The 22501-nt window shown below is 49.8% G+C and overlaps 1 protein-coding gene and 1 long non-coding RNA gene across 2 annotated transcripts in view; one reads left to right on the top strand and one right to left on the bottom strand.

Annotated features, from left to right (window-relative positions):
* Gm33524 overlaps nt 1–18801 on the top strand; it is a 64407-nt gene extending 45606 nt beyond the window's left edge. Inside the window, exon 4 of the long non-coding RNA XR_383556.4 lies at nt 18113–18801. This is a non-coding gene — a long non-coding RNA (predicted gene, 33524). The remainder of the gene's footprint in view (nt 1–18112) is intronic.
* Nucleotides 1–22501, bottom strand: part of Pebp4 (phosphatidylethanolamine binding protein 4) — a 219512-nt gene that overhangs the window by 41909 nt on the left and 155102 nt on the right. The window lies entirely within an intron of this gene.

Raw genomic sequence — 22501 nt, 5'->3', positions numbered from 1 at the left:
TCTCGCAATTGCCAACCTATGAAGGCTACAGAACTGGGTCTTGACCCACTACTTGTCAAGCATCCCTGTTAAGATCTAGGATGCTTGCACAGAGGTGCTCTAAATCCAGAATAAAGACGAACCATTCAAATCCATAGACAACACACACAGAAAGAGCCAGCACCCACCCTTGGAGGATGGACTTGGATAAAAGCATCCCTTGAAAGGAAGGCCTAGATCACATGACCTTAAACAGGGCTCTGAACATGGCTGCCATTCTTTGTGACCATGGCAGCCAAGGAGGCTCCTGTGTGTATTGGTCTCTTTCATTTAGAGTAGAGCAGAAAGACACATATGAGACTTGTATTTTCTGTCTGGCCCTTGCCTGTGAAGGGTGGGGCATGTCCCACTCAACGCTTATAGAGCCCCTCCTCAGATGGCCTGTAAGGCCATGCACCCTGGGCTGTAAAAGCAGCTGTCTTATCTTGCAGGTGGGTTTGTTCAGGGAGGTGGTGTGTGTGTGTGTGTGTGTGTGTGAACACTTCACTGTGGTGACTGGCAGTGCCCCCTGAAGTCAACTGGAAAGCACTTTGCTTGCCTGGAAGAGGCCCAAGGCTTGTGTGGTTGCAGGCGTGGCAAGGCGAGGCTATGGGGGAAGAGGGAGGCTGCTGAGTGAGAAGACAAACCCCCCCCAACCCGCGTTCATACAAAATGCATTTCCCAACGTATCCCTCTGGCCTGTCGAGGCCCTTCTGCTCACTGCTCTGTTTATACATGATAGACAACTAATTAACAGCAGAACCTCTTGAAAGGTCTTTTCAGAGGTAATGTTCTGACAGATTATGTCAGCAAGGAGCACTGATTTGTCTAAGCATGGATCACATTGTTTCAGACTGAATGAGGTGAATATTAAATTGCTTTAAATGTACTCTTCATAAAGCACTAATTACACACTCCCAAGGGAGGACATCCAAGGAATACTAAACAGCCGAGAAGTCAACAGAGGGGTCTTTTTATAGTATGTTGCTGGGCTCTGTGTTTTTCTGTCTCCTCTCTCTCTCTCTCTCTCTCTCTCTCTCTCTCTCTCTCTCTCTCTCCTTTTTTTTTACAGTAAAATCACAGCACGCTAAAGAATACACATTTATAGCACAATGCTTCAGATCTAATTATATGGCAATCATTAGTCTTAAGCTGGATGCATTATGTTTTCTTTGATATATTATGCCGGAGGCACAACTCTGTATTTATTGCTGCTACTGCCAGATTTTGGTCCCCTACCCACCCCCTTCGAAGCCCCCAACTCCATTCTATCTACCACTCCTTAACAAATTATTTAACCCCTACTGTTAATGTGCTTATTGTCTCCAAGGAGGGAAAAAAAAATCTCCACAATCTAAATTGGCAAAGGAAGGGTGTGCATGGTGGATAACAATACAGCCTTGGTTAACTTAAAGAAAATAAAGAAAGGAAATCTCGTGTGTTCCGGGAGCTGTGTGTTTGGTTTATTAACCAGGTGGTGTCCTGAATATACAATTTCTCTCCCCACCCCAGTGAAATTCCTTTGCAACAAATCTCACCAGATCCCGCTGAATTCCCACTTGGCTGAGTTTCATTGTCCCTCAGGGGAAAAGATATTTATATGTCTATAAATATATTATCTGGAGAGCAACACAGAGGTGGAAAGCCACGGTGGCGGGGTTGTGGGGCGGGGCCATTCCTTTAGAAACTCCTGTCCTCAGATGCTGCTGACACCCTGCTCCCGCAGCCTTGATTCCCTTGTCCATAGTTAGGGAGAAACTGAGGCAAGGCCGAGGTGCCCTGGAGTCTCACAAGTCTGGAAGGGAGGAAAAGGCCAAGTCCCACGAGGATGGATGACCTGATATTGTCTCTTCTTAGCCAGACCTCCAGTGGCTAGTGATGCTACAACTAAAAGAGACCGCGTGTCTGGGAGGTAGATCCACTGACCATTGAATCACTGAGCCCAATCATGCTTGTAATCCCAGAACTCGGGAGGTAGAGGCAGGAAGACCAGGAGTTCAAGGTTCTAATTGGTTCTGTGGGGAACGTGAAACCAGCCTAGGCTAACCTGATATCAGGCCACAAACGACATCAACAAAGAAAACTCTCAGATGATATGTCTTCTATGGCTGGCCATTTGTGCTGCACACTGAACCTGGAGTCCAGTTGAAATTAGAATTGCCTTAGCTCTTAGTTTTACATCTGGATGACCTTGATGAAATGGAGAAGGGCACACCATTCACTATCCCAGGGCCATGCAGTTCGTTACAACTGGACCCTGACTAATCCACTTCAGAAAGAGTAGTTCCAAGCAACTGGTTTTGACAAGCTTGACCAAGGGCAAAGGAACGGAGTGACAGCTATCTCTGAGAGCTGGATGTCATTGACTCCACCTCTCTTGATCTTGATGGGCCATCTCTCCAACATCTCTACCTATGAATATATTCTTGGCTCTGGGTCTTCTCCTGTGGTGCTCAGCTCAGTGCTGTATGGCTCTGCTGCCTGGAAGGTGTTCCAGGGCAGTGACAGCTAGAACTGCCACGCCTGTTTTCAAATCTTGCAGGGCCACCTTCGACTCAACAAGCCTTGGGTAAATGACAGTGTTTCTGTTTTTGCTTCTTTTTCTCCTTGCCTGTACACTGGTACGTGGAGTGCCTGCCTTGCAGGGGTTTGTGAGGATGAAGATCATACATGATACTTCCAGCCTGCTGGGCCAACTCAAGTTCACTATTAGTACTGTTAGAAAACTCAGCCAAGCACTACCACTGTGGACAGTGACCAGAGAGAACCAGCTGGGCCTGGTGGTGCAGACCTGAAATCCCAGCTCCTCAGGAGGCCGATGCAGGGAGACTGGAAGTTCAGGTCCTGCCTGGGTTACACAGTGAGTTCAAGTCTGGCCTTGGCAAATTAGCAAGAACCCCCCGCCCCCAGCCCATCTCATGATGGAAAATACAAAGTGGGGTAGGGGCTGGGGAGCTGGCTCAGCGAGGAAGAACGCTGGCCATGCAAACTTCATGAGGAGGATTTGGATCCCCCCCACCCCCACCCCCCAAGCCCATCTAAAACCTCGATGCAGCTGTTATAAATCTACTGCTCCTATGACAAGATGGTAGGCAGACACAGGAAAGTCTCCTGGGAAGCTCAAGGGCCAGCTAGGTATAGTACAGGGCACAGTGTACCATGCCTCACAAGGGACCATGCCCCAAAACAATGTCGTTTTGGTGGGGACACAAATTAATACAGTCATTATGAAAATTAGCTTGGAGATTTCCCCCTCCCCAAATCTAAAAATAAAAAAACTGCTACCTATTTTACTTCTGGGCAGATATCCAGAGAATTCCACATTCTACCTGAGAAGTATTTGATCCCCATGGGTGCTTTATTGCTGCTTTATTTACTACAGCGAGGAAATGGAACTAACGTAGTGGTCTAAGCAGATGAAGCTGTAGTGAAATCTGGTACTGACATGCAAGTGGAATACTATTCAGCTCTAAAGAAAAATGAAATCACAAAACTTGCAAGAAAATAGATTTGGAAAAGATGATATTAGGCAAGGTCATGCAAGCTCAGAATGAAAAAAGAAACCCTCACGTTCTCCCTCATACGGGGACCCCAGGCCCCTTCTGTGTACAGATGTGTATGTATTCAAAGAATGTACATAGGATCGCTGCACAACGTATAGAAAGGAGACCAGGAAAGGCTAAATGTTCAGTGACAAGGAAGGGAGGGATGCAGGTGAAGGGCTTGAGTCATGAAAGAGGAAATGAAATTGTGTTTCCAGTTGTTTGTTTGTTTGTTTTGTTTTTTCCTTTTTGGCACCTGGTGAAATAAGCGCTTGAAAACACAGTTGAGCGAAGGTGTAAGATCCACGTGAAGTTACACAGCTTCGGGATGGCCATTCTAACTGTGTGGAAGGTCATTGGACCTGGCTAATTCTGCTGTATGTTTTTCCATTTGACAGACAGTTCTTTATAATAATGTTTTAATCAACAATAACAACAATAATAAAAATAATAATAAAAGCAAGGAAGGTGAACACTGACACCAGAGAGGTTATCCTGTGACCTCACATACTGTGACACACACACACACACACACACACACACACACACACACACACCGCCAACAAAACCAAAATCTGTATCTTTCTGAGGACTACTTGGTTATGATTCTACTTTTGGCCCCACGGACTGAGATCAATTTTCCTCCAACCGAGCTGCCTTCAAATGTTTCATTAACCCACAAGTGTCGATTTAATCAGGTGACCCCTGCCCGTTAGGGACATCTGATCTCTGATCTCCGCTTTCAAAGACCTCAAGCTCAGAGCCTGTCTTTCTCAGAAGGACTCCTAGAGCCCTGGCCGGCTGCTCTCTTGGCATGATATAGTAGCTGTCCTACCCTTTTTCCTGGAGGGAGACCTCAAGGAAATAGAACTAGATCAAGGATGAATGAAAGCGGCAGCAAATTTGAGCTTTTCTTCCCCAAATTGAAGAGTACTCAAAACTCTTGGACACAGGGTGATACTTAGCTAGAAGGCCCAAGTCTGTCTGTCTGTCTGTCTCTGTCAGTCACACACCTGTTAAACTGAAGAGGGTGACTTTGTATCTGCCAGTTCTCTGGGAATATATACTTTTTTCTGTCTTAAACCCTGTGATGAGCTGTCATTGGGTATGCTAGAAACTAGCTAATGATGGGTGAATCTTCTAAAAGTGCTGAGCTAGACAGATCCCCAAACCAGGCACCAGGATCTAGTGAATAAGCTCTCGCTTGACCTTAAAGGGGCAGAACTCTCTGTTGTCCATGTCTTTGAGTCCCTAGTGACTTCATCTTTGAAACTGTGCCGTGTATGAGGACTGATGGGACAGCACATTCTGGGGATCTGGAGTCTCCCTGGCTGAAGTGTGCATCTACCCATCCTATGACTGATCGTGCCATCTCAGTAGGGCCCTGGGGAAGGTACAGGGTGGAGATCAGGGACACCTTCCACTGTGTATTGAGTTGGGACAAAAAGGGACAAAAAGTGGCCAACCTGGACTCTGCAAAGCAACATTTGGTACCCTTCCTTACCCCTAATCTGGATACCAACCAACTCATGACATGGGTGCTAAAGTCCTTGAGGTTTGCCCTGGTAGTGGGGGTAGGCAGGTTAACTGGAGGAAGGCCCTGCCTATTACCACTGAAGGCAAGCCCAATTCCCTTGTCACGCCAATCCTACAGTCACGTAGTCACACGCCAGGGATCTAGCTGGAGACTCCCTTTGCATTCCCTTCCCTTCCGGTAGTCCCACCGAGTTCTCAGTTCTTAGGAGCATCTCTTAGGAACAAGTGCAGCTCCACAGGAGCCCCATTCAGGACTGCTGGGACCACCCGTGTGCAACCCCCAGTTCTTGCTTTCTCATCTCTCACGGCTGACGATGCAAAGCTGGCATCTGGAGAAGATGGATTTCCTTTGGTTACTCTCCTTCTAAAGCCTTTCTACAATGTTCTCTGTTGAGTCTAGGATAGCATACAAACTCTTTGGCACATGGATATATGGAGAGATGCACATATCTATGGCCCTATGTGCCTTGGCTCTACCCATGTGGGTGGGTCCCCTCCACAGCCCACAGATTGCCATGTTTGTTTGTTTTGTTTTTGATATTTTGAGACAGGGTTTCTCTGTGTATTTCTGGCTATCCTGAAACACATTCTGTAAACCAGGATGGCTTCAAACTCAGAAAGATCTGTCTCTGCCTCCTGAGTGCTGGGATTAAAGGTGGGTTTCACCACAACCCAGCTGGGTTGCTTCTAACTCTCCCTCTCTCTCTCTCTCTCTCTCTCTCTCTCTCTCTCCCTCCCTCCCTCCCTCCCTGTTTTGTTTTGTTTTGTTTTGTTTTATAGAACTAAAAGACACAACTGTATTTGTAATCTACCAGCCTAAATCAACCCGAGCATTGAGTGCATCTTGGATGCAGATTTTGTAAACCATGCAATCATAATTCTCTACATGTAGGACCCTAAGGATTAAATACACCCTGGTAGAATCAGGGGCAGTGCAGGTACTATCTTGAAGGGAGAGCCCTTGTCTCATACCAGCAGATCTGGCTTTGAGCTCTTTGGCCTACTTGGATGGCCCCTCCTTCTCTGAAAAGCTCACGGTTGCTTCCTCTCTCTCATATTGCATCTCTGGGCAGTTGTGTTTCGGTGAGGCCTTCTGGTGATGGGGTCATGGCAGGAAGGATGATCTTTTCAGGGTCTGACAGACCTGGCCATATGGGTGCACGTGACTTTGGGCTGTGATGCCCACACGGTCGATGAGCACTTGGACAAGTCTGTATGTAGCAGAGAGAGGCCGGCGGCACCATCTCACTCACTGGCCTGGCCTTCATGGAGCTTTTGACCGCCAGGAATTTATTGAGCACAGTCTTTCTCCTTTACAAAAGGAGCTCAGGAGGTCCGCTCCACGGGGTTGCTATAGTGGAGACATTTGATGAGGAGTAATGCTCCGGAAGGTTTTCAAGTAGGCATTCCTCTCTATCCCGGGAGAACAGGTAGAAGCGGGCTCTTCTGGGACAGGAGCACCTGCGCACATCTTTAAGGATGTGACTTGATATCTTGATATATCCCTGGCCCTGGCCTTGATAGCAACCAAGAATGGGACAGGTGTTAGCAAACATGGAGGGTATCTATGCCTCTGGTGTAAAAGAAGCCTGCCTCAATAATGTGCTATAAGGCACGAAGATGCTCCCCACCCCCACCCCTGAAAAAACACTCTCCTTATGTCCTAAGGGTATCATTTTCCTCCTGGGCGCAGGCTTCTTTGTTTTGGCTCGCAGATGCCCAAGCTCTTCTGTTCCACTCATGGTGTATCAAAATCCAAACTTTGGAAGAGAGCAAACTGGGTTGGGATGATTGCTGATGTTTGTGTACCTGTCCCGTGCCTTGGTTTACTCTTGTGAGAAGTGGGGACAACAGTACTATCCTGCTTATCTTGTGGAGGGGAAGGAGAGAGTGGCACATGGGTATGAGGGCCTAGCACATGGGCTTCTGGGTCCTCTGTAAGTCCCACTAAAGGAGACCGTGGCCTTAATGGATTCTTTCCCCTCAGGAGTCCTCACACTTCAGAAGAGGATGCTGGGCTGTTTGACATGGTGCAATAGATCGACTGGGGCAAGACTTCAGGGGAAAGCGGTAGGGTGGAGACAGGAGATATTTTGGGGGCAGGAAGTGGCCCTCCTTTAACTTCTGAAATCACACCACTTAGACTAGCAGTTCTCAGCCTCAAAGCTGTGACACGTTGGTGTGGGACCAGCAGTTGTGAGATGCATCACAGACAAATACGTTACTAATAATAAAGTGTTGCAGTTTTCGAATAATTTCCCCCTGTTTTTTTTTCTTTTGTGCAAATTAGAGGGAATTCAAGGTTATCTCTCTCTCATGTCGTCAGACCCAACCTCGTGCCCATACTAAGAGGGAGTGCCTGGGAACTGGGCCTGACTTTACAGGGACATGTATAATTGATCACTGTGTCAGGGATGCCCTGCATGTCACCGACTCAAGCCCCTGCCTGGGAGACCGAGAAACCCAGACGTGAAAGTCTTCGAGAAACAGAGATACACTAGGTGTGTGCCACACAGACAAGAAAACACACACCTGCTGTCTGCATCTGCACAGGTGACACAATCCAGCACCTGCCACGCGATGCCAATCAACGATGCTTAAGTATATGCCAGTTGGTGGTGACAGAACAGAGTCTCCGAAGCCGGTGGTTGGGGTTGGGGTTGGGGGTGGGGGTGGGAGTGGGAGTGGGGAGTGGATGACGGAGAGGCAAAGTTGCGGGCCTCTCGGGGTGCTAAAGAGAGTCTATGGTTTGGGTGTGTTGGCAGACCCACAGCTAAAACAAACGCCTCAAAGGTGTTTCCTTCAGGTCTACATCCTTGGGCTGGGCATGAAGTACATGCCTTCAATCCCAGCACTTGGGAGACAGAAGAAGACAGATCTCTGAGTTTAAGGCCAGCTTGCTCTGCACAGTGAGTTGTAGGCCAGCCAGGACTACAACATCCCCCACCCCCAATAAAAGGTCCGTGTCCTTGTTCTATGTCTTTGTACTTCACAGGAAAATGTTGGCGCATCTTCCTGAGGTCTTAGTCATCCCCCCACCCACCCCCGCCCCAAGAGGCGTTCCTAGATCGCCTACTGGGAGCTCCCTAAATGCTCTAAGGTCTTGGAAAGGGATAGTGGGAGTTCACATTAACTTGGGGGCTTTGAGAGCCTTTGGGTCTCCAGCAGGTTCGGTTCCCCAGTCGGTTCTGCCCATGAGCTGTGTTTACACCCCATCTTCCTGCTCCGTTTAGTAGCTTGGTGTCTGCTCTGAGCTACCTAACCCCGGGGAGACGACTGGCTCTCCTAGCCTCGCTAACACCACGGCTTATAGAGACGGATCTTCATCAGAGATCTAATTTCTGGTGGCAGCTCCGCGGGTGCAGTGAGAGCATGCGTGAGACCCACAGCACGTTAGGAAGGGTTCTTTGCCCGGGGTTTCTCTGAGCAATATCAGTAAAAGGGGCTGGACCAACAACCCCCTTTACATCTGAGGCTCCACGATGCTGAGGCGCCTGTTTGCAGGCCACCCATTTTGGAGCTCGTTTTATTTGCTTTGTGTGTTACTTTTCAACCCACCCCCTCAGTTGCCAAGGAAACAGTGATGCATCCCAGGGTGGGGCCTGAGCTGGTCAATAGAGTCTTCTGAGGCCACATTCAGGGAGGAGGGCCCAGGGCAGGTGTTGGTGCTAAGGAAGAAGTGGAGCATTCTGGGATGAGGGGTGGCAGTGGTGGGCTGAACAGCTGCCTTCAGATCCCGGCCATACGCAGTCTCTAGAGACTCGTATCCTTCACCACGACACCAGCAGATACAAGGCGAATATAGGGCAGTTCTGCCTTGTGAGGCTTTCCCAGGTCCAAAGCCTCTGTAGAGGAGGCTGGGAGAATAAGATATCTTGTCATGGACGCTTGGGAGGGGGCATGAGCTAGTGCTTAACTCAGGCAGATCCTTCTCTGTGACAGGTGTTCTCTGTATCTCTGAGAGGAACTTCTTGGCTTCCTACCTTTATCTCACCACCTGCATAGATACCAGGATCCTTGGACCTCCTGGGAGTATGTTTGTCTCCCTGCCTTGGGCCTCCTTGAACACAATTGTCAACCCCCTTTCTCTAGGACCATCCTTCCTTTAGTATTCTAACAACTCAGGCTGGGAAAATAGCTGGATCCTCAGGGGTTTCGTTCATAGATGCATACATTGATGTGCTGATGGTATTTGGAAGTGATGGTATTTGGCCTGGATGAGGCCATGGCCAGATGGTGTTAATGGTAAGAAGGTGAGGAGAGATGCGGGTGTACAACATTATGTTTGGGTCTTTCTCATAGCTCTGGCTTGTATAAAGATATTCTCAATTCTGTCCTTAACCTAAGGCTGTTCTTCTACCTGGTGAGATGACAAAAGAAACCTCCCCAGGGTACCTGGAACCTCTTTTCCAAGATCCTCTTCTCTGGGCTGTGTGGGTACCCTCTGTGGTCTTGCCAACAGTTGGGGGAAAAATCACACTTTGACATTGTGCCAATCTCGTCCCCGCTACAGAGTCCCCTCATCCATGCCGTGCCTGCCTGCACGCTGCCATCCCCACCAGCACCCAGCCTCAAAAACCTATGAGTTATTTTTGATTCATCTGTCTCCTTTATCACCCTTATCTAGTCGCTTATCAAATTCCGTCAGTTCTTCCTTCAAAATGTCTCTAGCATATGTCCCTTCCTTCCTTAAAAATAAATTTAATTGTTTTTCTTTGTATAGAGGAGAAATATGTTCAGTGTGAAATGTTTAGAAAATACAGTACCCGTAACCAAAGAAGACGATAAATAATAAATAAATGAGAAAGAAAGAAAAAAAAGGAAATGAAAATCACCAACACATCTCTTGCTATGATGGCTAACTAACTATTCCTATTGTCTGGCTATATGCCAAGTCCCCTGTCCCTGCTAATATGTCCGTACCCTTCAACCTTGTTTTTCCTCCCATTGTTACCCATTTCTACCCCCACCCTCCCTTCAAGGTCTCAAGCTCTCCTTCCTTACCCTCCCACCCTCTCCTGCTCTGGTCAGTAGAAGCTCCTTGATCGCATCTTCAAAACTTCCCGTCCCTAACCCACTGAATTCAGAAGAGCTGAGAGTCCACAGAATTCAAGTGTCCCACCCCGGGGAAGGGGGTGGGAGGCTCACAGCTTGGCAAGCCTACAGCCAGTTCCTTCATGGGAATTAGAAGGAGGCTCGCCTCTCTTAGGGTAGAAGTTCATGCTATGTTTGAATGTATCCCCCAAAGTCCATAGAGGAAAGACTTTATCATTGATGTGCTGATGGTATTTGGAAGCGATGCTATTTGGCCTGGATGAGGCCATGGGCAGACGGTGTTAGTGGTAAGAAGGTGAAGAGAAGACACGGGTGTGCATGCTCGCCCTGCTTCCCACCGTGTGCCGCTCACACGCTGGCCAGATGCCAGGACCATGCTCGTAGGCTTCTCAGCCTTCAGAACCACGACTGTGCTCACATCCCTGTTACTGCTCCCCTACCGTTTTTGTATGTGTGTATGCGTGTTCATGTGCAGGTAGGTGCACACACATGTGCAGAGAGGTTAGAGGATACCTTGCATGGTTGTCCCTCAGGAATGTCATCTACTTTTTGAGTTAGGGATTCTCACTTGACCTGGGGTTCACTAATGGCCACCAAGTCCCAAAGATCCTCTTGTCTCTATTTCTCCGGTGCTAGGATTACAGTGTGCATTAGGTGCCTGGATGTTTTAAAATGTGGATTCTGGGGATTGATCTCCGGTCCCTATGCTTACCCAGCATCCACCTGACTGGCTGGACCATCTCTTCAGTCCTAAGCCCCTGTTCTTTGTAAGTCACTCATTTCTTAGGTATTCTATTATAGTGGTAGACATCAAGGATGGGTGACGTGGTAGGCGGAGAACAAACTTCTTCCTCATGAGAGCAGTGAACGACTCTAGGAGGTGGCCTAGGTCAAATGTCCTCTGCCACACGGTTGGCAAAGCCTAACTTACCAGCCTCAGCTTCTGACTTCCCGGCACTTATCGTCTATACGTGACCCTGCTTCTCAAAAAACATGTGATCTACCCGTTCCTAGGCTCCTGCTGCAGCTCTATCCTTCTCCAGCATCTTCCTCCTCATTACTCTTCAGTACCCACTTCTGTGACTCAGGGTCAGCCCTCAAATGCCTATACAGTCCAAACAGTTTCCCTGAATGCACCAGTGGGCAGGAAGGATGGAACTCTGTGGTGAGGACCTGGGTCTACCAGATCTCCCTCTCTCCTATGGAAACAACCTCACAACTTTGCAGTGTTGCTTGCCAGAGATGCTCCTCAGTTATGACTGGACATAACCCAGACTCAACAGATGGCTGTCGGTGCATTTTATCCACCTAAATAACGGCACGCCACATATTAAAACACATCACACTTTAAAGTGTTAGTTGTCTCCTCTTGTGTTTGTGGGACTGACTGGAAGCTGAGGCTCTTCCCAGAGCTACTGGTTTCATAGTGTGTCTATTGTTAGCCTGGGAGGAGATCAAAATTCCAAATTCCAAGTCTGGATGGGGGTGATGGCCAAAGCTGTGATCCCTGCTTTTGGGAGGGTCAGGTAGGAGAATCTCCAGGACTTTAAGGCCAGTCTTGGCTATGAAGTGAGTTCCTGACCAACTTGGGCACATTACAAGATTGCATCTCAAAACAAAACAAACCCATCAACCCCATACCTGGTGTCTACTGAATCATGTTCGTATCGGCCTAAGGTTGAAAACGTTCAAGTTGAACCATTGTCAACTCGAGACTGTTACTCAATCCTTTAAAGGCCTAGTCCAGGTAGAATGAAGCTATCCATCTCTCCACCAACTTGTTTCTCCTGTAAAGAGTTCTGGTCCTCTGCAACATTTTTTCATGGTCAACTCCACTGTTCAAGAAGGACCACGCCCACCTTGGCAGGCCAGGCTACCTGATGCAGTGGTGAAGGTTCCTGCTTATTTATCCACTTGACAAGGACACATTGAATGTCCTTTGAAGACTTCACAGCCCTTGGCTTTGGCCAAGAACGTTCTGGAGTAGGTTACTTATACTCTCCAACTGTCACTTCCTGACCTGTGGGATGGGAGTAAGGCAGCTCTCTGCCCACTCGCTTGCACTTTCTAGAGTCACATCTGTGAAAGCGCAAACCCTGTGACCCTCTGGAAAGTACTGTTAGCCTCTGTTCAAGGTATGCCAGTCTCACAGAGGTAGTGGCTGGCCCCTTGACAGTCCTGAGGATGGACCGGGCTTTTGATAAAATATTTGTATTGATAGAATGCATTCCTAGCACTATGTCTACCTCCTTCGATGGAGGATTTAAAGACTCCAACACGACCAGGCACAGTGAAATAACAACATAATGACATTGGCAGTGACACGTAGCCCTGACAGAGCTCCTATTGCATGCATGACCCCTGGCTAAGAGCCTTTTAATTGCTGCTTCATACAATCTTCACAGTATGTCCTCAAGGAAGGTACCATTGTTACCCTTCCTGTGGAGATGAGGAGTTGAGCCCCGTGGCTGGTGAGAAGTCCACCGTAGGGAGTGGGGAAGTCGAGGACATGGTGAGCCACAAGATTTAAACCACCAGACGTCACACTTACAAAGGCACCCAGGAGAGCCTCAGGCAAACTGCGGGCATGTAGTAACACGTACACATTGCTGTTTGGTACCAGGCCTAGGGAAGTCTGACTTTAATTTAAATCAACCCTTAGAATAGCCCTGCAAGGAAAGTATTTATCTTAGTTTCTTTTCTTTTCTTTTTCTTTTTTTCTTTTTCTGTTGCTGTGACCCTGGCAAAGGAAACATAAGGGAGGAAGGACAGCTCAAGGCACAGTCCATCAAGGTAGGGATGTCAAGGCAAAAGTTGACCACATCACATTCGCAATCAGGAAGCACAGAGGAATTAAGACGTGCTTGAGACGGCTCATCACCTTCTTGCTACTTAGACACCATCTAGGTTCCGACCAGGGAATGACTCCACCCATAGTGGACAGATCTTTCATCCTCAATTAACTTAGTCAAGATAATCGGCCACAGGTACGGCCAAAGGCCCATTTTCTAAGTGTTTCTACCTTGTCAAGTTAATGGTTAACACTATCTGAGCACTCTTGCTCATTTTACATGGGAGGAAAGCAGAAACCACAGAATATAGTGCCTCTGCCAGGTCGCACAGCTAGCGAATAAGAGGCAGACTTGGGGCCCAGGCCCTACTGTCCATTTAACCCTATCAGGGGTGGGGATCCTAAGCCTTCTTCCAGACACACAGGAAAAGTATGCTTACCACAACACTGCTGATAGTTCTCTGTGGGCCTGTTAGTGGGAAAGTCCCTGTTAAGGCCTTCGATGCCCCTTCCACCTGAACCCACCTGGCTCAGGAATACTTTGCTGTCTTGGGATGCCCAGGCCTTGGCACTCATAGGCCCACCGAGTAAACTTCAAGACAACAAAGACTTACAGTACCTATCTTGGCCTTCCCTGCCCCCTACCCATTTTCTCCCCCAAAGAAAAATGGAAGAATCTGATAATTACTTCTATCTACCACCCAACTGTACTAATTACCAACCTATTTCTTCACAGTGTGACAGACACCAGCTCTGGAAAACACATAGAGATAAATTAGCACTAATTGGTTTTCCTCTGGCTGTTTGAATTAGTATTTAAAGCTCCAATTACAAAGCAGAATAATTGCTATTAATGTCCTATCGCAGTACAAAAGGCAGTTCTCTCGAGAACCAGCCCAGGTGTATGATTACTCTGATTACAGCGTATTTAACCTGCCTCGTTAAGAGGGAGAGGAGCAGACGGTTTCAATATGGCCGACGGGCCACTTCCTGCAGGGCTATAGCTGGAGGGAAGGAAAGGCAAGGAGAGAAGGCAGAAGAGGAGTAGAGGGGGCCAGGGTACAGGAGCTTGGGCCTGCCTGCTCCCCCCAGTCAGCCAAGACCCTCTGGCAGAGACTCTTGAAGTGTCATCTGAAGGATGTCACAGGGGGGTGTGGTAGGGTGGTCTCCATGTTAGTGCCAGATTTGACACCAGCAGATAAGTGAGTCTTTGCCTTTACCCACACCGCCTTCCTCTTGACTGGGTCTCTGTTGACTGCTTCAGGACTACAGCCTGGGCCTCAGTACCTCCTTTGTCTGTTTCAAGCCTCTCGTACAGTTTCTTCCTTGTCCCTCTTGTTTCTCTACCGGGGACCTCCCCCATCCCTGATGGGAGATGGATGCTGAGATGGAGGAAGGGTGCTCTCTGAATGCCTGCTGGTGGCTCTGCAGACGTGTGCTAAGTGTGGTCCTGGCTTTCCAGCTCCTCGGCTAGATTGACAAGCTCTCCAAACTCCACAAGCTTCAGTAGTGTCTTCATCTCTTAAACGGGGTACACAGTCTCCCCAGGCTGCGAGGATCAGATGAAGACAGATGTGTGCCTATGAGAGTCGGAGCCCACGGTGAATCTGAGCATCAATGAGGTTGGGTTTCTACAGTCACTGTAGGACAGCCATGGCTCAAGCTGGACCCATCTCTTCTCTCTTTGGCCTCCTCTTCCTTTTCAATAAACTTCCTTCCTCCTTTTCGTCTTTTCCGCAGCTTCCACTTCCTCCCTTCCTCTGGGCTGTCTCCCAGATCTCGAGTCTCCCCATTCACACCGGGATGCTGAGATCTCAATGAGTTCTCCTTTCCCAAAGCAGCTGCCTTGGAGAAGGGAGGGCTATGTTTAACCCAAAGGAATGAGTCACTAATGGTGAACTTTCAGGCAAACCGAGATGATATTTTGTGGGGGAGCGAGGATGTCACAGTGCTCTTCAGAGCCCCCTAGGCAGCTGTCTACTCACTGACACACTCCGGTTTGGCGCTCGGGCCTGTGCCAGGCTAAGCCTGAGCCAGGGAGGGAAGAAAGAGGCCCACGGGGACAAGACAGAGAGATAGGAAACCCTCTGTAGGCACCTAGGCTGCAAAGCCAGCTGAGACTGTTGGTCTGAATGGCGAGGTCCCATGAGGCCTGCTGGTGACAGGGTCCCGTTCTGGAACTTCTGTTAGGGAGGAGCATCCCTCATCTGTTTGTCCCTACTAAGATGCTCAGTTGTGTTTCTGGGCTGGGCATCCCTGAGGCTGCCCAGAGGAGCTCAGCCTCTCTGGAGCCTGTCATCTTTTATCTTCTGATGGCCTGCTTTGTGCCCCTAGACCTCTGCCTTGGCTCATGGAAACAGACCACTATCACTTCCCTCTACAGGTCTGCTAGGGGCCCTTGTCCTTCTGAGCCTTCTCATCTTTTCTCTGCTTTCCTTCCTGATCCCGGTGACTCTTTCTGTCTCTGTATGCCACTTCCTTCCTGCATTCTGGGAGAGACTTCACAAGGCGGGGAGCAATGTGGGGGCTGTAGCACCACCCTGGGGTGGTGACCAAGGTTCAATCCACTCTGTATTGTTAGCCACGCAATGTGCTTTGTTTTGTCTCCTCAGCCTCAGTTTCCCACCTGTACCATCAGAGACTGGCTCCAAGGGCTGGCTACTCAAAAGGAATTTTCTAGCTTTGGAAGCAGTCCATGTCTGTCTCTCCTCCTCCCACCTGGTCTCATATACCAAGTAGCCTGAATATCTGGGCAGCATCCGTCAGTGACTCTGGGGGCCTCAAGAGCTTTGGTTATGGGGGTCCCGAGGTTGGTAGTCAGAAGGCTGCCACTGGGGTCTGTCTATTGGGGAGAAGCTCCTGGGTGGTCTCTGTTGGGTGGGCCCCCAGCTGTAGCAGCCCAGGCAAGAAGCAGCTTTGCCAACCAATCCCTCCTTTACAACCATGCTGGGAGGGACTTACAAGGGCCTGTGGGTGGTGTTCACGTATGGGGGGGGGGATTTCTTTTTAAGAGACAAGGTGGGTGGAATGGGGGAAGCCAGCTGGCTGTGGGCTCTATTTCTACTGACAAGGCTTTACCCTGTAGGTGTGAGGAATTCCAATTAAATATGCAGCCTATTTGTCTGTGTGTGGGAGAGGGTTTGCTGGAGGGAGGGGGATGGAGGCAGCGTCTCTGCGGCATACCAGCAAACCAGAAATTAGCTCCGTTCATCACAGGCACACGGGGCTTCCCTCAACCCTCCTGTGCACTCGCAGGAGTCGCAAGAAGGAGACAGACAGAGGAAGCTAGAGAGAGGTTGGGGAGGCGGGTTCCCGGCTGGAAGGGCTTCCGGAATTTCTGAGTGGGCAGGAAGGATTGCCCGATTCCTTGGCTCTTGGGGGTTTTTCCGGATGCTGGCAGTAGAGTTCCACTGGGGCATCTGTCCCAGCTAGGATGGCCAGGGTGGTCTGCGCTCACTCCTGGGATGGTCTCTGATATATGTGGAGGAGACATATACTGCAGACATGGCAGCTCCCTCTAGCCTAGGCAAGCTACCCCCTCCCCTTTCTATTCTGCAAAGGCATGTGGGGAGCCTCAGGTGGGACAGTGATTTCTCTGTAAAGTAAACCCTAAGATGCTGGTTTTGAGGGTCATGCAGAGGCACTTTGGGGTTACACAGGTCCCCAGAAACTGTTGTGAGCTGTTTTCCCCCCGTTCCTCGGTTCTCTTATTACTCATAGAAGAAATGGAGCAAATAGAAATAGCTTGTAGACGACAAAGCCCAATCTATGCTGACCCAGAAAAGAGTCTGTCTTCTGATAGTAAGATCATGTGGCTCTGGGGAGGTTTGAGTGAGGGCCCACATGTGAGACATTTGATGGTCAGTGAGCATGGCCACGGGGATGGTTGGCCAACCTGACGATTGTCTTCTTAGTCTCAAAACGCTGGTCATCTATTCAGACTGCTACCCCACCATCTTACATCCATCTCCCCTGGTCAGTCCCCTGCACTTCAGGTTGCTTATCTCTCCATTTGTTCCACCACCATCACCTCAAATTCACTCTGCTAAAGGATTAACCCCCCCCCCCCCCCGCCGCCGATAACCCGGCCACTTTGGAAGCAAAGCAGCTCCCCTGGTACAGAAGGGGGTGGGGGAGAAAGAGACTGTCAGATGGGTATTTTTCTGATCGAGATACACAAGATGTTAGTTGAGTCATCCCGCGATAGCAAGCGCCTCCTCTTCCGAGCAGCCCCAGTGTGAAGCCTGCTGAATATGGAGGGGGTTGGTAAGTGGCTTCATGCCTGCCTGAAGGGTGGCACGTGGGCACGACTAGGATAGCTGGTAACGGGTAACAGGAAAGCAAGCCTGGTGGCGCAATGGGATGAATGTCGGGCAGAACGGGGAATAGCACCACTGAGGTCCGGTATAGCAAAAGAAGGCTACAGAGGAAGCCATTGTGCAGATTAGCAGGCTGGGCCAGAGGCACCAGTGGGCAGCTGAGAAGGAAGTCTGGTACTTACAGTCATCCAAGGAGGAATACAAATGACAGCCTCTGGCCTATTCTCTGTTTGCTCTCGTCTTTCTATTTCATCCCTGCTGCATCCTTCTTTTACTCCACCATTCTCTTCATACCCTATTCTATAGCACCCCCACATTTATAAGGTAGGAAAAGAGGGGTGAAGCTGCCTCAGAGGAAGACAAGACCATCTCTGAAGATGCCCTGCCAGGGTTCTAAGTTCAATGCCCACAAAGACAAGGAGCCTGGGTCACACAGAGGAGGGGGACCTGTACTAGGCACTGCATCCTCTTTGTCCCTTGATCCTCACTTGATAGGAACGTGAAGTATGGGTAGTGGCTTAGAGGAGAGGGCTAAAGTAGAGGCAGGAGAACAAGTAGACGTGGAGGGGACCAGAGGAGGTCAAGAGCAGATAAATTGGAGAGGGTGAGAGAGGTCTACTTTGAGAATATTAAATTGGTAACATTGGCTTATATGATTAAGAAGAGAGACAGACCTTCCTCAAATCAGATGTTTGTGGGATATGTTGGGGAGACAGCACTGGGCTGTATCCAGACACAGGCCAAGGACCCTCAGAACTCAGCTGCAGTCCTCATCCATGGTTGTGAGGGACACTCTGTGGGCTGTGAGACGGAGGGACAGTGCTGTGACACTTCCTACTCTCCTTTTCCAGAGCACCTGTGACATGTGATGCTGTGTGTTCTATGGATCTCACAGATGACATCAACACCTCCCCTAGGAACTTAGTGACGAAGGAAAGCATCTCTGGGAGGAACACACACCTCCTCATCACTTTTTGCTGCCCAAGACATGAGCTGAACGGTCCCTGCCCTTTGTTTTAAGGGAGGAAGGATTTCTTTTGGCTCATACTTAAGAGGGTACAGCCCCATTGAGGCAGGGAGGGCCTGTCGGTGGTAGGAGTCGATGGGGTGGGGTTTTTACATCTTGGCAGATCAGGAAAGCAGAGAGCTCTGGTTGTAAGTGGGACTAGGCTAGGCCTAAAGCAATCTGCACCCAGGGGCCATCTATACCATCCACATTTCCTACCCTAAAGGTTCCACAGCCCCCACCCCCCAAACAAGTGTTCAAACAGGAGCTGGTGATAGATATAATATCCCTCCTGACCCTCCGAGCTAGACAGATGAGCCGTCCAGAGTTGGGAGTGTTTTCCTAAACTCCGCCTCAGACGTGATAGGAGTCGGGCAGCGGACGTTCCTGCCTCTCAGGAGCACTTTGTCAGAGGGAAAGCCCTCTCTTAGTCGGGATGGTTGGAGACTAGCTGGGCTGGCTGAATGATTTCAGGAAGGACTACCATACTGGGTAGGTGGGAGTGGATCCCTTAAGCCACAGGTAAGGTTTGTGCTGGCTTGGGGCAGTGGTGGGTGGGTGGTGATGATGAGGATTGCTTGAGACAGAGAGGATGGACAGGGAGGAGGCTGGCTGTCCAGCCCCAAGACCCCGAGGGAGGGTCACATCGTGAGGAAGATGGGCAGGCATCTGCTGGGTCTACATTGGACAGGGTCTCCCTGTAACAGCCCGGAGACATCTGCGAAGCTCATCCTTTGTCTCCACCGTGTCCAGCCATGCTGTCCCCCACCCCCGGGTTCCTACTACACTGCTGCTACAACATGCCTGTCACCCCAGAGTCAGGGCACAAGGAAAATATGAATGTCAGAGGTGCTTGGAGCCCCCGGCCTCCCTCCCCCCCTCCCTCCCTCCCTCTTGAGCGAGAGGAGAGAACCCGACCATGAGGTATTTTCCACGCACTAGGGATAACCTTGTAGGAGGAAGAGAGAATCCAATTAGACATGCAAGGCTGGGAGCTGTGTGGTGAGTGGGCCAAGCTTGCTTCTCGCTTTCTGGCTGGCCTTCGGTGGGATGTGACAGCTCGACTCCATCATGGCTCCCCTCATGTTCCATTTTCCTCACTTGTGTTCTGATCGACACCCCATCTAACTCAGCGTAGGGCAGTTCCCCACAAGTGCAGCCCTGAGTCAGCGGCGCCTCAGATGGCACGGCCACACTGTTCCCTTCTCTTTAGCTGCCTCTAAATTTGGGTAGGGTGCTGCTTCCTGCTCCCCTGGGAGGTGGGTACCCACCCTTCCCTTCTTCGTTTCTCCTGAGCAGAACCGAACACTGCGGCAGCAAGCACCCATTTTATCCTGCTCTACTAGGGCGTGGCACAAACAGTGACAAGTGACAAGAGTTCCTTCCAGAACCTTCATTGCTTAACTTTTCCTAGCAGCCAGATGAGGTACTTTCTGAGCCTAGATCTCCCTGCCTTCAAGGCATCCATGCTATCCTCATCAGGGGACATCTATGGGTGGACACTTGAGCATATTGGTAGAAAGTGGCTTATTGTGACCCTGTCACACCCTTGTCCTTCTCAAGCCTTCAGCTGCTGTTCCCTTCCCTTTAAGCATCCCAGGAGGAGAAGAGGCTGTTGGTGGAGGCAGGCCTGGGGCTACCCTTTCTACTGAGGTGGATGGGCATGACTGGGAATGGCCCATCCTCCCATCCCTTGGCCCCCTGGGTAGAAGGTTCTGGAAGTATCCTTTGGTTGTATGCTGAGTATCCAGGCCATTTTCAAGTCTTTTGATATTTTACCCTTCTCTTCCAGCCCTGCTGTGTCCATTCGAAGGGGACATTTTTAGGGAAGGTGAGCTCCTTGGTCAACCTTGGCACCCCCCACACCCCCACTCCCCAGTCAGAGCCTGCCACTTCCCAGGCACTGATTCCTCATTACAGGCTGTCCTTAGAGGTGCGAGGAACTCCAATTAAGCATTCAGCCAGTCTGCCTGTGTGGGGGCCTGAGTTGTGGGGGAGGCTCCTTGTGCTGGTGAGGTGACTAATTCTCACAACGCCAATTATGAGCCTCTAGGGAGGAGGTGTGGGAAGGTGAGGTGGGGTGTGTGTGGGGGGAGGCGTGGAGGTGGGAGGGGGGATTTCCTCACCCAGTTAACTGCTGCTGGGCAAAGGGTGCCTTTGATGGTGGCCAGAGGAGAGTGTGTGCTGGCCTCAGAAATCAGAGCCACAGGGACACCGTCCCCTCACAGAAAGGACCATACCCTGTGTGGGGTCCAAGACACCTCATGTTTGATTTCCCTTAATGCTTTCTAAGGAGCAGGCATGCCTCCTTCTTGCAACTCCAAGGTGGCCTCAATTTACTAAACAAACAAACAAACAAATAGATCTGAACTATAGAGAAGTAAGTGACATATCAAAAGTCACTTAGGTAAGAAGTGACAGGCTGGATGAATGTGTAACTTTGTGTGAGTTTCAATGGTGTCACAGCAGGTGAGGGACAGAAACCCTGAGGGTCTCAACAGAAGACCTGAGTCAGAGGTCACAAGTGCCTCCTGTCCCCCATTCTACGGAGAGACTAGACCCTCAGGAGAGAGCTAGCTAGGGTGGGTGGGTCCCTAGATCCCCTCCCCAACTCTGCTTGCCCACTGATGAGTTCATGGGACTGTGGGCAGTGTCTCTACTGGAATGCTGACCCACTTTACTTAAACATCTGTGGATGGAGTAGGGTACATTCCCAGGCCTGGGCTTCCTACCGTGAGGGCCAGGAAAGCCAGGACTTGAAGAAAAGAGATTCAGCTTGTACTTGAAGCTCAGTAGCCAATGTAAGAGGCGTTGAGGGGCCCAATGGAAAACTGAATTGTCGCTCCAGATCTGAGAGAGGCTGGATTTGAACCCTCCTCTGGAGCAGAGTAAAAAGAGATCTGTCCTCAGAGGAGGACACAGTATCAGGGAAGCCAGCTGGACCGAGGCTCTGTAAAGCCAACTCAGCCCTTCTCTCTTAGTCTCTGTTGAGAGCTCAGGCCAGTTGGAGACAGTCCCTTCATCCCAGGACACCCTGTGAAGAGTGGATCCAAGAGAAGTGAGGGGATCAGAACTTTAAAGAAAGCAGCAGCGGACTCAGCACATGGGAAGTCCTGGGTCTCCAAACCACATGGGAAGTGGGGGGTCTCCAAAGCTTCCCGGTAATCTCCTATCTGCATTTGTCGTTTGACATGGAAAGTCGGTAGCTGCTTTCCTTTCCATGGGAGGGCAAATGAGAGGGACCAAACCTTACACTAGCCCACAGGGGACACATATAAATGAGCCCTTAAGGAGCTCTGCTGGGTACTGCACAGGGGCAGATGTCCCTGGATGCTAGAGTTCTTGGATCCCTTGGTCCTAGTTTCAGGCGTGTCTTTTTTACCTGAAAGAAATAGAATATAGTCTCCTTCCTTGTGGTCAAGTTCACTGGGGCAGAAACCTTTGTTTTCCAGACTTTCCCTGTAGCTTTGTGAAGCCAAGGGTAACTCATGCCTCGAAATCCACTTGTCCAAGGCTTCACGCTCTTCCAGACAACCAGAGTTCGATTTCCAGCACGCACTTCAGGCAGCTTACAAACTGGCCGTGGCTCTAGGACCAAGGGGTATGATCGCTCCAGAGTCCTGGGACATCTACATTCATAGACGCATACCCCTCCCCTAAACCCTACCTACGCTTGATTTAAAAATAAAATAAATCTTAAACAAAAATCTACTCGTCCAGAGGAGTCTGCTTTCATAAGATGGCAAAATACATAGAATGGGGAACAGGGGCACTTGCGATCCTGCCTGAACCCCGGGTGAGGGTTTTGGGGGTCCTATGTAACATTTCATCAGCCTTTTAGGGTCTCAAAATTCTCCTTAGATGTTCTTGAGAGGATCCCTTTGGGAAGTGAGGTAGCTCTCCAGGGTGGGAATTATTGGGCCTGAAGGCACAGGTCTACCCTGCTGTGTGTCTGCTGGGTGGCTGGGAACCTTGGGCTAGAGAAAACCGGGGTGGAGGATGCTCAAGTGTTGAGGATACTTCTCAGGTTCCAAGCACTCACATTCCCTGTGATTCTTCTCCTGGCTTAGAGCAAGCACCTCTCTCATGGCACTCTGCCCTTAAGTCCTCTTAGTGAGCTACCCTATGGGGAAGACACCTACCTATATCCCCAGGTAAATGAACGACCTTCTCTGCGAACTAGCCACAACGCCCCCCCTCCCCCCAACTCCCCGCCCACGCAAAGTCTCACAGC

Source organism: Mus musculus, chromosome 14, assembly GCF_000001635.26.
Source record: "Mus musculus strain C57BL/6J chromosome 14, GRCm38.p6 C57BL/6J".
Classification (NCBI taxonomy): Eukaryota; Metazoa; Chordata; class Mammalia; order Rodentia; family Muridae; genus Mus; species Mus musculus.
The sequence above is the reverse complement of the archived record's forward strand: the minus strand, read 5'-3'. Positions and strand labels throughout refer to the sequence as shown.